We start from the raw sequence: 16062 nt of genomic DNA, 5'->3' as shown, positions 1-16062 counted from the left end.
TGAATCAAATATTTTGCAAACTCACTCAGAAGTCCTGATCTCAAATGATTTGCGAAACGCCCTTCGGAGTCCCGATGTAGTATTTTTTATATTTTTTAAGAGTAGATTTAGAATAGTGAATGCTAAGGTTAGAGGGTCAAATAAATATATGATAAATAATAATAATAATAATAAACAATGTAAACATAGTCAGGCTATTTAAGTTCCCCTCCCTCCACAACAAATCCTTTAAATTTAACAGTATTGAGAAAATATAATTAAAAGATATAAATTCACAAGCCAAAACGAATTATCATTTTAGGCTAGAAGAAACTGAAACTAAAGTTGGGTCTCTCATTCGACACAAAATCAAAGTTTTCTGTAAATATTATTTACATACTTCACTCGCTTCCAATATCCACATAAAAGAAAATGTTTTACATCAGGGCAGTAAGGTGATAACGCTTAACGGTACAGATTTTACTACATAAAAACTGAGCAGTGTGTGTTTGTGTTTAAGTTACTGTTTTTTATTATGATAATGAACAGACAAAGGTGATAAAAATAAATAGATATATATTAAATAGATTTTTTTTTCATTGTTGTTATGGCCTATATCTGATGTATTATTAAATGTGTTTTGTTGTTACTTTTTTTGTCAGTTGTCTTATTTTGAGATTAATTATTAATAGGCTAATTAAAGGCCTTTAATTAAAATTTTACTTAGCCTAATAATTAATTTATTCTTGAAATTAAATGTAAGGCTTTAGAATTAAGATGGTCATTTTAACTACGTCTGACAATGACGTCATTTTGATGGCTTTTCAACAAGGTATTGCTGGGTGGGAGTGATTCGCCAAACGTGCTTCGGAGTCCCGATCTGAATCAAATGTTTTGCAAACTCACTCCAAATTCCTGATCCCAAATAATTCGCGAAGTCGCTTAGGAGTCCCGATCTGAATCAAATCTTTTGCAAACTCACTCCGAAGTGCTCTCAAATGATTCGCGAAATGCGCTTCGGAGTCCCGATCTATCAAATGTTTTGCAAACTCACTCTGAAGTCTTGATCTCAAATAATTGGCGAAACGCGATTCGGAGTCCCGATCTATTAAATGTTTTGCAAACTCACTCCGAAGTCCTGATCTCAAATAATTCGCGAAACGCGATTTGGAGTCCCGATCTGAATCAAATATTTTGCAAACTCACTCAGAAGTCAGAAGATGGTTAAATGTTTTCTCAGTCTGTTACCAAAACTCATGTGTCATTTAAAAAGCATGTTTGAAAGCATGTCAATTAATTTCTTTGCATTCATCTAGATGCAATGTAATTAATAGTTTGGCTATACTAGATATTTTATATGTTCAGTAAATATATAATTTTACAACCCTAATTTGCAAACCAGATAAACTAATCAGATTTAAAATGTATAATTAATTATATATAATAAATATAATTGTGACCGACAGCACTTTGAATTGAAATGTAGTCTACCCACGGCAGACAACTGCAAACAAAAGTGGAACACACCAGTCCTCCCTCACATAAACTGACAATAAACTTTACTTATCTGAATCCAAGGAGAAACAATTGATATCCTTAACACAGATAAAATGATACCCTTCACATTTTCTCTTAAATGTTTATCATTAAAATAAAAGCGTAACAGTAATTGTGAAGAAAATACTTCAGAGTGGAAGTAAGCAATGCCATATAAACCATTTAAATTTAAAATAAATAAATTGTAGTGTTCAACTATATACCAAAGTTTCTACAAGTACCAGTAACCATCTTTTCAATATATTTTTGTGCCAAGCATCTCCTAGTGACAGCAAAACTGTGAAAAAATGTAAACTTATGTGAAGCATCTAATCATAACATGAAATCATACTCTGACCCACTGTTGTGAATATTATGGTGAGGTCCTTGCTAAAACCCAGCCCTACTGAACCAATGATGAAACAGGTGTGTGTGTATATATATATATATATATATATATATATATATATATATATATATATATATATATATATATACACATGTAGACTCAATTCAGTACAATATAACTTTATTGGTCCCCACACAAGTCCTGTATAAAGGAGACCACATTGATGGTGCCAACAAACAACAATAAATAAAAATTGGGGTGAATGAAAATAACAAAAAGATCACAATTTTCTTCTTACGTGTGAAGTGTGGTCATTACAATAAATTTGCAGCATGTGTATGTATTGTGTGTGTGTGTTTGTATGGATGGGTTGGGGGCCGTCAACACAGTAAAAATAACCCAAACAAGTAACAAGATACATCTTCAGGGTGTTTGCATGGTGTCTTGACCCTGACAGTGAAGGCACATGTTCTTTTTAAAGCCACATGCTTTGTGTGACCATGATTGGCACACGGTGCACTGAGACCATGAACGCCACATCTTTCTTGCATTCTTCTTCTTATCATCATGGACGTGGCAGACACAGCACAAATTGCCTCCATCTACCAAAGGAAAAACACAAATATTTTGAAAGTCAAGCCAGTTAGTTTACTCATCACTATATTTAAAGCAACATCTCAAAGGCAGCGTGTTCATTTTTAACTGTTGCCAAAGGAATATGTGGGTATTGCACATCAATTGATCTCAGATCTTGCTGATAATAAATCATAAGATAAAAGCAGGTTTTCCTGAGTTCCATTTCAGAAAGTGGCTTTAGGGTTTTTCGTTTCAGAAATGGATGTAAATCAAACCTGAGACAGAGGGGTAACTAACTTTTAATTTAAGAAATCTCATGACCACTTTGTTCTTCAGCTACCTCCAGTTTGAGATGGTGGTATGAGTCTTTGACAATTTCTTCAATGTGAGAGAGAATATTTGATGTTGATAGCCTTGGAATATTTTTGTAACAAACTCATTTGAAATTATGATAAAAACTAGACATAAACTATCCAGTTTTCTAACACAATGTTTTGCTCACACCACAATTGCTGTTGATCACCTTTCAATCTAATACTTTAAGAATACCACTAATGCTTAGCAAATGAACCTCTAACTTCAGCTTCTTTAAGTCCATTGTAATTTGGGCATCCCTCACCTCAGGGTTTAGGTCCTGTGTCTGCCCATGTGCCCTCAGTGCTGCTGCCTCCTGGATGTATTTCTGCTTTGCATCTTCCCCCAATGTGGCGCACCTGCCCTTAATATCATTCATTGTGCCTGAGGAAAAAATAGATGCACAGAAAACTTAACGCATTAGAGTCAGCATCTCCTTTTTAAAGTAAATTCATACAACGCAATCAGTACTTGGGTTGTGAAAACCATTTATCTGTAAAAACTCTGTAAAAACAAGATAAGGTGTAAAGTAGATGACCTGATGATTGTTTTAAATACACTCAGCATTCTTAAACTGATGAATGCAATTTGAGTGAAGTACTTCCCAAATACTATCATGAAAATCTGTTTCATGACGCTTCATGACCCTCATAAACCTTATGTCAACAAGGCCACCATGTATGAAAAGAAACAATTTAGTATAAAAAAAATAAAAACAGTCTTTAAATTTTGTTTCTCACCTTTGTTTTTGAATATGTCCCTATAAAAATGATTGTAATGCGACAGCTCTCTAATGTGAACTTTGGCCTTTGATGGACGGGCTCAGACGAAGCATTAGTCATTTGTGATCTTTTATAATTACCAATCCAGTTCTGAAAAACAAAAAAATAGTAAAAGGGTATTACAGCAATTAAACCGAATATTAACAAAACACATCATTTATACAAACAGTGCAGCAGAATGATATATTTATTTGACATGATGTTTGTTAGTGTGGCACAAAAGTAAACCTTATTTCTACGACACTGGTGTCCAAACCAGTAGTTGATGCAGCTCTTGGTATTAATTCAGAACAAACTCATGTCATTCCATCCTCAAAAAATGATTTCAGGGTTTCCTTTTGATTCCCATTAATGGGAGTTCTCTCTTGTCGCATAACAACAAATAAAGAAATAGATAGTCAGTAATAAATCAGTAATAAAAAAAAGACTGTGTTGCAGATCACACCATCGTTCTCAGACACTCTTGCCTAATGCTTCTAGATCAGCAACTGTAAGGCTAACCTCTCTCGGCCATCTTCAACCTAAAACACAAACAGAGAGAAACTTGCACAAGACAGATTTGTGAACAATAAATTCTAAACAGCCCAAAACCAAATTTTGGATAGTTCAACAAAGACATAGTAATAAAAGTAATAAAGTTGCCACAGAAGTCCTTGCAACCAGCTGGAAATGTATGCTGTAAAGGGAAATGTATAAATGTATGCTGTATATATATATATATATATATATATATATATATATATATATATATATATATATATATATATACAGGTAGCAAGCTTTAGAGAGTGAGAAAGAAAGAGAAAGACAGACAGACAGACAGATAGACAGATCCAAAGCTTCCTGATATGGGATCAAATCCAGACAAGCTTTGTTCAAACCCACAGAACTTTATTTTACACTCTAGTCAAGATCCCAATGATTCCAAACAGTCGTAAAATACGTCTTGTGTTTAATATTTCCCTCAAGTCGATATGGGTTACATTAAGCCTATGATCTGGCTTCAGTGAGGAGTTATCGAGCATACACAATAGCAAAAGTCATGTTGACAGTTTAACTAGAAACTTAATTCCCCCATTAGCTTCAGACGTAAATACAAACTCATATTAGCAACGTTAATGCTCACATAATAAAACATGCAACCTTAACATAACAACACGCTAATAACGTTTGCAGACACATCGCAATACGGTTATCTCATGTCAACAATCATGACACGCAATACGAGTGTATGTATTGTTTTCCATTACAGTTTAAATGCTCAGTTTTATAATTTTAATAGTCTTACCTGAAAATATTAAGCAGGAAATATCGCAACGTTGCCGCATTCGTCCAGTAGACTTCCGATTACAGGTGAGCAGGAATTCTGGGATTGGATCTGGAGTCTTCTCTTGTATATTTGTGGGTGATCAACCATTTGGATGGATGATCACGGCCTTCTGAGCCTACTAGTAGTTACAGGAGGCCCCTCCTGGCCCATTTCTATGGGCTGATAACCGCTGATAACGCCCCATTCAATCGAGTGATAACGTTCGAATCGGGTGAACTGAAACTAAAGTTGGGTCTCTCATTCGACACAAAATCAAAGTTTTCTGTAAATATTATTTACATACTTCACGCTTCCAATATCCACATAAAAGAAAATGTTTTACATCAGGGCAGTAAGGTGATAACGCTTAACGGTACAGATTTTACTACATAAAAACTGAGCAGTGTGTGTTCGTGTTTAAAATTACTGTTTTTTATTATAATAAAGTACAGACAAAGGTGATAAAAATAAATATATATCTTAAATATTTTTTTTTCGTTGTTGTTGTTATGGCCTATATCTGACGTATTATTAAATGTGTTTTGTTGTTACTTTTTTGTCAGTTGTCCTATTTTGAGAGTAATTATTAATAGGCTAATAATAGGCCTATAATTACATTTTTAAATAGCCTAATAATTAATTTATTCTTGAAATTAAATGTAAGGCTTTAGAATTAAGATGGACATTATAACGATGTCTGCCAATGACATCTTTTTGATGTCTTTTCAACAAGGCATTGCTGGGTGGGAGTGATTCGGGAAACGCGCTTCGGAGTCCCGATCTGAATCAAATATTTTGCAAACTCACTCCGAAGTGATCTCAAATGATTCGTGAAAGGCGCTTCGGAGTCCCGATCTATTAAATGTTTTGCAAACTCACTCCGAAGTCCTGATCTCAAATAATTCGCGAAACGCGATTCGGAGTCCCGATCTGAATCAAATATTTTGCAAACTCACTCAGAAGTCCTGATCTCAAATGATTTGCGAAACGCCCTTTGGTGTCCCGATGTAGTATTCTTATTTTTTTTAAGAGTAGATTTAGAATAGTGAATGCTAAGGTTAGAGGGTCAAATAAATATATGATAAATAATAATAATAATAATAAACAATGTAAACATAGTCAGGCTATTTAAGTTCCCCTCCCTCCACAACAAATCCTTTAAATTTAACAGTATTTAGAAAATATAATTAAAAGATATAAATTCACAAGCCAAAACGAATTTTCATTTTAGGATAGAAGAAACTGAAACTAAAGTTGGGTCTCTCATTCGACACAAAATCAAAGTTTTCTGTAAATATTATTTACATACTTCACGCTTCCAATATCCACATAAAAGAAAATGTTTTACATCAGGGCAGTAAGGTGATAACGCTTAACGGTACAGATTTTACTACATAAAAACTGAGCAGTGTGTGTTCGTGTTTAAAATTACTGTTTTTTATTATAATAAAGTACAGACAAAGGTGATAAAAATAAATATATATCTTAAATATTTTTTTTTCGTTGTTGTTGTTATGGCCTATATCTGACGTATTATTAAATGTGTTTTGTTGTTACTTTTTTGTCAGTTGTCCTATTTTGAGAGTAATTATTAATAGGCTAATAATAGGCCTATAATTACATTTTTAAATAGCCTAATAATTAATTTATTCTTGAAATTAAATGTAAGGCTTTAGAATTAAGATGGACATTTTAACGATGTCTGCCAATGATGTCTTTTCGATGTCTTTTCAACAAGGCATTGCTGGGTGGGAGTGATTCGGGAAACGCGCTTCGGAGTCCCGATCAGAATCAAATCGTTTGCAAACTCACTCGAAGTGATCTCAAATGATTCGTGAAAGGCGCTTCGGAGTCCCGATCTATTAAATGTTTTGCAAACTCACTCCGAAGTCCTGATCTCAAATGATTTGCGAAACGCCCTTCGGAGTCCCGATCTAGTATTTTTATTTTTTTTTAAGAGTAGATTTAGAATAGTGAATGCTAAGGTTAGAGGGTCAAATAAATATATGATAAATAATAATAATAATAATAAACAATGTAAACATAGTCAGGCTATTTAAGTTCCCCTCCCTCCACAACAAATCCTTTAAATTTAACAGTATTTAGAAAATATTATAAATTCATGCATTAATTGGGGGAAACTCGACATTGGCTGGCTGTTGAGTCACTCGCATTTGTGTGCGTTATATTGTGGGCGGAGTTACGTAATTACCAGCAGAGTCTCACATCTCTCACTGCTGGTAAGTCGCATCAATAAGCGCTGCGTCATAAACGGAGTTTATATTATTTTCAAGTGCAAGATTGGACTTTAATATTACACACAAGTTTACCTCATTTGCCTGTCTGTCAGTAGGGTCAAAATGTGTTAATTGCGATGATTAAATGTGATGCGTGTGTATGTTAACCTGCCTGTGAACTCCGTATCTGTTGATTTTATTTAAGATTTCTGAGCAACGTTGATGCTTTGATAGCCTACACTAACCAGCTTTTGGTCGTGTTTGTCCCAGGTATGTTTTATATTCACATTTGTCATGTTCTGTGTAAAAATATAAGCCGAATTAAGTGTTGGCATTAACACGTGCCATATGCTCACATGTGCTTAACAGAGTAACAGCGCCATTTTAGTTGTTCCTTCTCTGCATTTCATTTATACAAAAATATGCAAAATGATGGTTACTTAAGGTTATAGTTTCTCTGTATTTATGTGAAGTAATGAGAACAGAGACATTTTATTTCTTTTAATGTGTTTTATTTTGAATTTTATTCCACTATGTTCACGATCACTCTGTAAAAATTTAAATCCAGCAGAGTCTCACATCTCTCACTGCTGATTTCTGAGCAACGTTGATGCTTTGATAGCCTACACTAACCAGCTTTTGGTCGTGTTTGTCCCAGTTTTGTCTGTCCCAGGCCCAGTAAAACAAGACTTGAGTAACCATCCACCTGTTCTCCGTGTGATTTGATCCACACACACACACAACCAGTCACAATGGTGCCGTGACCTGTTGTTTCTTCAATCAAGATTGCTCCTGAAGCGGCCGAGGGTTCATCTTAAAGCTTTCGCTGGAGTCAGGTGGACACAATTTTGCTCAGGAACCTTTTTTTTTGGTACAGTGACTGCACTTAAGCAATTTTCGATATCTACTAAGGACAATTTGCTATACGGACAACAGCACATTTTTGGTTTTTAATTTATTGTATTCATTTTTTTTTTTACAAGTACTGATATTCATTATGAGTGGTTTTGATAACTATCACACTCCAGTCTGTGGAAGTAAAGGTAGAGGATGGGGTTTATTGAAAGTGCCAAAGTCTTTACAGTTCAGTGGGCCTGATGTACAGGGTGATGCTCATATAGTCACAGACAGTTACAATTCAGATTCTGATCCGTTAGTTTGTGAGGGATCATGCACAAGTTTTGCAGCAGATGCTTCAAGGGAACAAAAGGGTGTGTTTTCATCTACTCCATTCCCTAATGCACAGCCGCCAAATGCAATCACTGAAATGACTGACCTAATCAGCCAGGTAGGTCAGCAAATTGCTGACAACATAGTCACCAGAATAAGCCCAGCACATAAAGTTGACACACATTCAGTTGATAAATCCTCCAAAAATGTGACTGCAGATGGAACAGCTTCACAAATGCTGGACCTGATACAAAGCCAGTTGTCCTTATCTAGAAATGTGAGAGAACCTACTAACTTCAGGGGAGAAGTTTCTGATGCTGTTGACTTGGATGAGTGGATAGATATCATGAGAGACTATGTAAAACGCAATAATTTGAGAAAAGAGCATCAAGCGGAGGAGATTATGGTCCATCTAAGAGGCAAAGCAAGGGATGTGGTCAAGTTTGGCATAAGAAACTGTGACATCGACATTGTGCATAACCCTGATGCAATCTTTAGTATTCTTAGGAAACACTTCGAAGCTGCTCCTTGCTCTCCTCTTCCATTGGCTGACTTTTACACCACCATGCCCAGACCAGATGAGGATGCCTTCGGGTACTGGATCAGGCTAAATCGTGCAGTTGATGTCGCTGCTGAGCGCTTGAAAGAACAGGGTAAAGTACTGGATTGTCCAGGAATAGAGGTAACCCGCATGTTCATCAGACACTGTCCGTGTAGAGAGCTTGCCATCACCTTTCGATCTAAACCAATTGGCGCATGGTCTGTGAGGGAAGTTCAAGATATTTTGAATGAATATCAGTCAGATTCCAGTCTTGTATCTGCAGTAAGGAATGCAGCACCCACTAGAATCCCTGTGAACAGAACTGAAGTTGAACTGTCGTCTGCAGCACATCCAGTTTCTTCTGATGTCCAGCAGTCTAGGTCTCTGGAAGCATCTGCATTGGAGCGAGTCATGAGTTTGTTGGAAAAAGTCTTGTTGAAAGAGTCTGCCAGCAAAGAACCAAGTTCACGTGTGAAGCCCAAGGTAAATCTACCTAGAGTAAAAGGCCTCAATGACTTGCTATGCACTGTCTGTTCGAGCCCTGATCATTCTGGCCTCACACATTGTCTTGAAAGAAAGTTGTGCTTCCAGTGTCACTCTCCTGACCATTCCCGCTTTGTTTGTCCTGAGAGAGTGAAATCTCTGTCTTCTCAAGGGCTGGGAAACTAGAAGATCTGCACTCAAAGGAGGACAGTGTAGATCGTGAGTTTATTCCTCCAAACCAGTGTTGTATGAATGACCCAACCTCAGTTTATAGTCTTTCTAGTTCTGTTGAGCCTGCAGGGAAAACTATAATTTTTCAGACCACGCACAGAGTACAGCGAATTGATAGTCTGTTTTACACACCAGCAACAGTATGGGGTGACCTTCAATTGAAAGCTATGGTTGACAGTGGCTCCATGGCGTGCACAATGAGTGAGGCTGCTGAACGTCTCTTATTACAGCATAAGCCCAATTTACAAAAGTTCCCTGCTAGTGATGTTGTCATAATTGGTTGTGGCGGACAACGTGTTCCCCCAAAATTGATGTATGAGCTTGAGCTCACAGTTTATGCCTGCAAAATGGTTGTTCCAGTTTTAGTAGTTCCAGGCCAAAGCGACGATTTGATTCTGGGCAGCAATGCTATCAAATGGCTGATTCAAAAAATGAAAGAGACAGACGGATACTGGAGACTTGTGTCCAGCACAGTTAACTCAGAGGATGTTGAATGTCATCAATTCCTGTCTCTACTTTCGAATGTGGAACGATGGAAGGGTGAAGACATGCCTGATAGAGTGGGGACAGCTAAGTTGAAAGAGAAAATTACTCTTGAACTGCATCATGAACATCTCGCTTGGGCTCAGCTTCCAGAGTCAACAGCTGTTTCTGTTGGGACCACAGTCATTGTTGAGCCAACCCTCTGTAAAAGTCGTCCAAGGAACGTGATCATAGGGAGAGTCATCACACCTATGTGGGGCAGCAGATGGGTGCCATTCAAAATAATTAACCCTACAGACAAAGTAATTATTCTTAAGAAAAACGCGAAGATCGTTGATGTTTTCACTTGTATAGCCGTGGAGGAGTTGTCTACACCCGAGTCCCTGAAGAGTAACGTTCAGTGTGCTGCAAGTCCTGTAAGTCATGTGCAGACCAGTTTTGATAGGAGAAACGTGCTAAATAAATTAGGTCTGCTGGATCTGGATCTGGATGATTGTGAAGTGTCAGAAGAGTGGAAGGATAGACTTCTGAATCTCATAGAGAAGTATGAGTCAACCTTTTCACGTGGAAAAATGGATTGTGGGGAAGCCACTGACTTTGTCCACAAAATCCATTTGGTGGACGAGAAGCCATTTCGACTCCCTTATCGATGTGTAGCCCCCTGCCACTATGATAAGCTGCGCACTGCCTTGAATGAGATGGAAGTTAAAGGAGTGAATATGCATCTCCGCTTGTTTAAGTGTGGAAAAGGAATGGTGACCTTCGTATTTGTACAGATTTTAGATGGCTGAATGCGAAGACCGTGAAGGACGCTCACCCACTCCCACACCAAGCTGATGCACTCGCTGCTTTGGGGGGCAACGTTTTCTTTTCGACCATGGACTTGACTTCTGGCTTTTATAATGTCCCCTTGTTTGAAGATCATAAGAAGTACACTGCTTTTTCCTCTCCTTTCGGCCTTCATGAGTACAATCGTCTACCTCAGGGTTTGACCAACAGTCCAGCAACCTTTATGAGGATAATGTCCATTTTCGGGGATGAAAATTTCACTAGCCTTCTATGCTACTTGGATGATCTGATGGTTTTTGCTCCCAATGAACAAGTAGCCCTTGACCGACTGGAATTGGTTTTCTCACGCCTGTCTAAACACAACTTAAAGCTTGCGCCAAAGAAGTGCATGTTCCTCAGGAGATCTGTCAGGTTCTTGGGACACGTTGTCACTGGAAATGGTGTCCAGACCGACCCAGAAAAGGTAAAGGTGATCAGTGACATCCAGACTACAGACCTCATGGAAGCGGATGGTATAACACCTTCTCAAAAGAAGATCAGATCTTTCCTGGGTATGGTTTTATATTATCAGCATTTCATTATAGACTGTTCTTCTAAGGCAAAACCTCTTTTCAGTCTCCTGTCAGATCGGTCACAGAAAACTGCTCCGAGGAAGTGTGGTCGGATGAGGAAACCACTCAGTGTCGTGAAGCTTTCACCCGAGGATTGGACTAGTGAGTGTTGTACTGCTTTTGAGACTCTGAAGCAAGACCTACTGCACAGTGTGACTCTAGCACACCCAGATTTCAGTCATGCCTTTATACTCTCTGTTGATGCTTCATTCGATGGCATAGGAGCAGTGTTATCTCAGGTGCCCCCAGGAGAGAAAATTGCACGTCCAGTTGCTTTTGCCAGCAAAACACTCTCCAAGTCTCAGATGAACTACCCAGCACATAGACTAGAATTTCTGGCTTTAAAGTGGGCAGTTTGTGACAAGTTTAGCCACTGGCTAAAAGGGAGACATTTCACTGCATGGTCTGATAATAACCCTTTGACCTATATTCTAACCAAACCAAGATTGGATGCGTGTGAGCAACGATGGGTGGCGAAGCTTGCTGCGTATGACTTTGACCTGAAGTTTGTGCCTGGCACGAAGAACGTTGTTGCAGATGCCTTGAGCAGAGAGCCCTTCGTCAAGTCCTGTGTCAGCCATCGTCTGTTGAAAGAACCATACGTTTCTCTCTTGGATGAGGTGAATGGTGTTGTTACCGGGACCGTGCAAGATGCCTTCCGTGTCACTAACAACTGTCAGAATGTGCAGGCTACCAGTGACGATGGAACTGAGAGCAAGCTGCAGGATGGTGTGAATGACTCATGTCCTGGATCCATTGGTGCTGTTGAAGTTTCTGCTCTTCTGGGTGCTCACTGCGATGGCGGAGTTAGCCCATTACCTGTGACAAGTACTACGTCACTCCAGCTACCTGATGAAGATCCATCTGTTGCAATCCCGTTTTCCAGACTGGCAAATCTCCAAGAGCAGGACAACATAGTCAGTAAAGCCATCGACTATGTTCTGAGACATAAACGTCCTTCAAAGAGTGAGAAAGCAAAGTTACCTGGCTCTGTGACACGCCTTTTGAAGCACTGGAAAAAGCTAAAGATTCGTAATCGTGTGCTGTACGGAGTAAAGACAGATCGACTGATGAATAAGAAACTCTTTCAATACGTTGTGCCAGATTCTCTAAAGCATGATGTTCTCCAAGGTGTTCATGACTCAGCTGGACATCAGGGTAGTGCCAGAACACTCTCTCTCGCAGCTGAAAGATTCTTTTGGCCAGGGATGAGTAAAGACGTCAAGCTTCATGTCAAAAACTGCAAGAGGTGTGTTGTCGGAAAAACACCAGAGCCAAATGCTTGTGCACCACTTGAACATATTCACACCTCTGAGCCCATGGTACTAGTATGCATCGACTTTTGGAGTGCTGAACAGAGTTCAGGGAAGGTCGTTGATGTCCTAGTAGTGACAGATCATTTTTCTAAGATGGCACATGCCTTCCCTTGTCACAACCAGTCAGCTAAGCAAGTTGCCCATCGCCTTTGGAATGATCTCTTCTGCATTTATGGATTTCCAAAGAGAATACACTCAGACCAGGGTGCAAATTTTTAAAGCAAAATCATTAAGAACTTGCTTGAGATGACTGGTGTAAAAAAATCGCACACCACACCATACCACCCTATGGGTAACGGTCTGGCAGAACGTTTCAATAGGACCTTGGGTAATATGATAAGAGCTCTCCCAGTGAAATCCAAGGCGAGGTGGCCACAGCTTCTAAAAACACTGACCTTCAGTTACAATTGTACTGTGCATGAAACCACTGGGTTCGCCCCTTTTTATCTTATGTTTGGGCGTATCCCAAGGTTGCCAATCGACATCATGTTTCAGCATGTCCTTTGCGATGAGAGGGTGGTCAGCCACGATGAGTTTGTCACTGCACTGAGAAGAGATCGGAGCGCAGCAGCAGAAATTGCCCGGAAACACAGTCTCAAAGAGCAGAACCGCCATGCCATTCTTTACAATCGGAAGGTCAGAGGTTTACCCTTAGCAGTGGGAGATAGAGTCTTGCTGGCTAACCGTGGAGAGAAAGGAAAAAGGAAAGTTGCGGACAAGTGGGACTCTGTTTTGTATGAGGTTCAGTCAGTGAAACCAGAGGTCAATGTGTACAAGATTAGGGATGTTCAGACTGGCAAAGAGAAAGTGGTGCACCGTAATTTGTTGCTTCCAGTGAATTTCTTATCCTGGGATGATAGTGAGGAAGAATCAGTTCGATCAGATTCCACTGGTGCTACCTGTGGCAGTGCTCTTGATTCTGCTCTGATGGATGGTCCTGATCCTGTTTCAAAGACATCTGAATGGTTATTGCGGATGGATGGGACACAAGACAGTGATGACATGCAGGTTGCCACTTGTGGTGGCGTTTCAGACATTCCTGATGAGATGACTCCTGCGAACTCTGGAAATGATCAGTACAGTGCAGAACTTGAGCATATTCCTGAACATGGTGAGAGTACAGCCAGTTCACCTACAACCAAGCTAAATGAGTGCCCCAGTCGTTTGAATGAGCCAGATGACAGACTTGCCTCTGTCATATGCAATCAGCCTACAAGTACATTTGCAAGCCACATCACTACACGAGTAGGGAGATCAGTAAAGCCTCCTAACAGACTTATTTGTGAAATTGATAGTCAGAAAATTGTGGAACGTGATTCACACGGTGATGCACCAGTTATTTTCCAAGGAACTAACTTTGTAGTGGAGTTGTTAAGGGACATTTTTGTTTCAAATAACTGATTCTAAATGATGATTCATATTTACGAGTTGACCGTGATGTTAAGAGAATGACTTTGAAGTGAGTTTTTCCTCTCTGAGAAAGAGTCTGAGGAATTAATTTGGATCAAAATACATTTAAAGAGCAGAGATACATTTGTAAACACTGGGATTGTGTAGACTGCACCTCCTATAGTCTGTGTTTAGTGTGGAACCTGGTACCATTCCATTCTATCACACTTCCTGGGGAAGAGATTAATTCTGACATACTGTATTAAAAAGCTCTTTTGCACACACCTTTTTTTTGTTTTTTTTCTTCAATCTCTACTGTATAGTTAGTTGTTACAAATGCTGGTTCTACCCCAATTTTGCAGAATTTAGGGGGGTGTATGTAACGGAGTTTAAATAATTCTGTTAAATTCATGCATTAATTGGGGGAAACTCGACATTGGCTGGCTGTTGAGTCACTCGCATTTGTGTGCGTGATATTGTGGGCGGAGTTACGTAATTACCAGCAGAGTCTCACATCTCTCACTGCTGGTAAGTCGCATCAATAAGCGCTGCGTCATAAACGGAGTTTATATTATTTTCAATTGCAAGATTGGACTTTAATATTACACACAAGTTTACCTCATTTGCCTGTCTGTCAGTAGAGTCAAAATGTGTTAATTGCGATGATTAAATGTGATGCGTGTGTATGTTAACCTGCCTGTGAACTCCATATCTGTTGATTTCATTTAAGATTTCTGAGCAACGTTGATGCTTTGATAGCCTACACTAACCAGCTTTTGGTCGTGTTTGTCCCAGGTATGTTTTATATTCACATTTGTCATGTTCTGTGTAAAAATATAAGCCGAATTAAGTGTTGGCATTAACACGTGCCATATGCTCACATGTGCTTAACAGAGTAACAGCGCCATTTTAGTTGTTCCTTCTCTGCATTTCATTTATACAAAAATATGCAAAATGATGGTTACTTAAGGTTATAGTTTCTCTGTATTTATGTGAAGTAATGAGAACAGAGACATTTTATTTCTTTTAATGTGTTTTATTTTGAATTTTATTCCACTATGTTCACGATCACTCTGTAAAAATGTAAATCCAGCAGAGTCTCACATCTCTCACTGCTGATTTCTGAGCAACGTTGATGCTTTGATAGCCTACACTAACCAGCTTTTGGTCGTGTTTGTCCCAGTTTTGTCTGTCCCAGGCCCAGTAAAGCAAGACTTGAGTAACCATCCACCTGTTCTCCGTGTGATTTGATCCACACACACACACAACCAGTCACATATAATTAAAAGATATAAATTCACAAGCCAAAACGAATTATCATTTTAGGCTAGAAGAAACTGAAACTAAAGTTGGGTCTCTCGTTCGACACAAAATCAAAGTTTTCTGTAAATATTAATTACATACTTCACTCGCTTCCAATATCCACATAAAAGAAAATGTTTTACATCAGGGCAGTAAGGTGATAACGCTTAACGGTACAGATTTTACTACATAAAAACTGAGCAGTGTGTTTTTGTGTTTAAAGTTACTGTTTTTTATTATGATAATGAACAGACAAAGGTGATAAAAATAAATAGATATATATTAAATAGATTTTTTTTTTTCATTGTTGTTATGGCCTATATCTGATGTATTATTAAATGTGTTTTGTTGTTACTTTTTTTGTCAGTTGTCTTATTTTGAGATTAATTTTTAATAGGCTAATTAAAGGCCTTTAATTAAAATTTTACTTAGCCTAATAATTAATTTATTCTTGAAATTAAATGTAAGGCTTTAGAATTAAGATGGTCATTTTAACTACGTCTGACAATGACGTCATTTTGATGTCTTTTCAACAAGGTATTGCTGGGTGGGAGTGATTCGCCAAACGTGCTTAGGAGTCCCGATCTGAATCAAATCTTTTGCAAACTCACTCCGAAGTGATCTC

At 38.4% G+C, this 16062-nt stretch overlaps 2 long non-coding RNA genes across 2 annotated transcripts; both read left to right on the top strand.

Moving 5' to 3' along the window:
• The first annotated feature begins 7089 nt into the window (after nucleotides 1–7089).
• Nucleotides 7090–7816, top strand: LOC113103145 (uncharacterized). The gene is made up of 3 exons (XR_003291287.1): nucleotides 7090–7125; nucleotides 7328–7392; nucleotides 7781–7816. It is a non-coding gene; the product is annotated as an uncharacterized LOC113103145 (long non-coding RNA).
• Nucleotides 7817–14281: 6465 nt separating this feature from the next.
• LOC113103146 (uncharacterized) lies at nucleotides 14282–15413 on the top strand. The gene is made up of 3 exons (XR_003291288.1): nucleotides 14282–14663; nucleotides 14866–14930; nucleotides 15319–15413. It is a non-coding gene; the product is annotated as an uncharacterized LOC113103146 (long non-coding RNA).
• Nucleotides 15414–16062: the final 649 nt, after the last annotated feature.

Source organism: Carassius auratus, unplaced genomic scaffold, assembly GCF_003368295.1.
Source record: "Carassius auratus strain Wakin unplaced genomic scaffold, ASM336829v1 scaf_tig00217811, whole genome shotgun sequence".
Taxonomy (NCBI): Eukaryota; Metazoa; Chordata; class Actinopteri; order Cypriniformes; family Cyprinidae; genus Carassius; species Carassius auratus.
The sequence above is the reverse complement of the archived record's forward strand: the minus strand, read 5'-3'. Positions and strand labels throughout refer to the sequence as shown.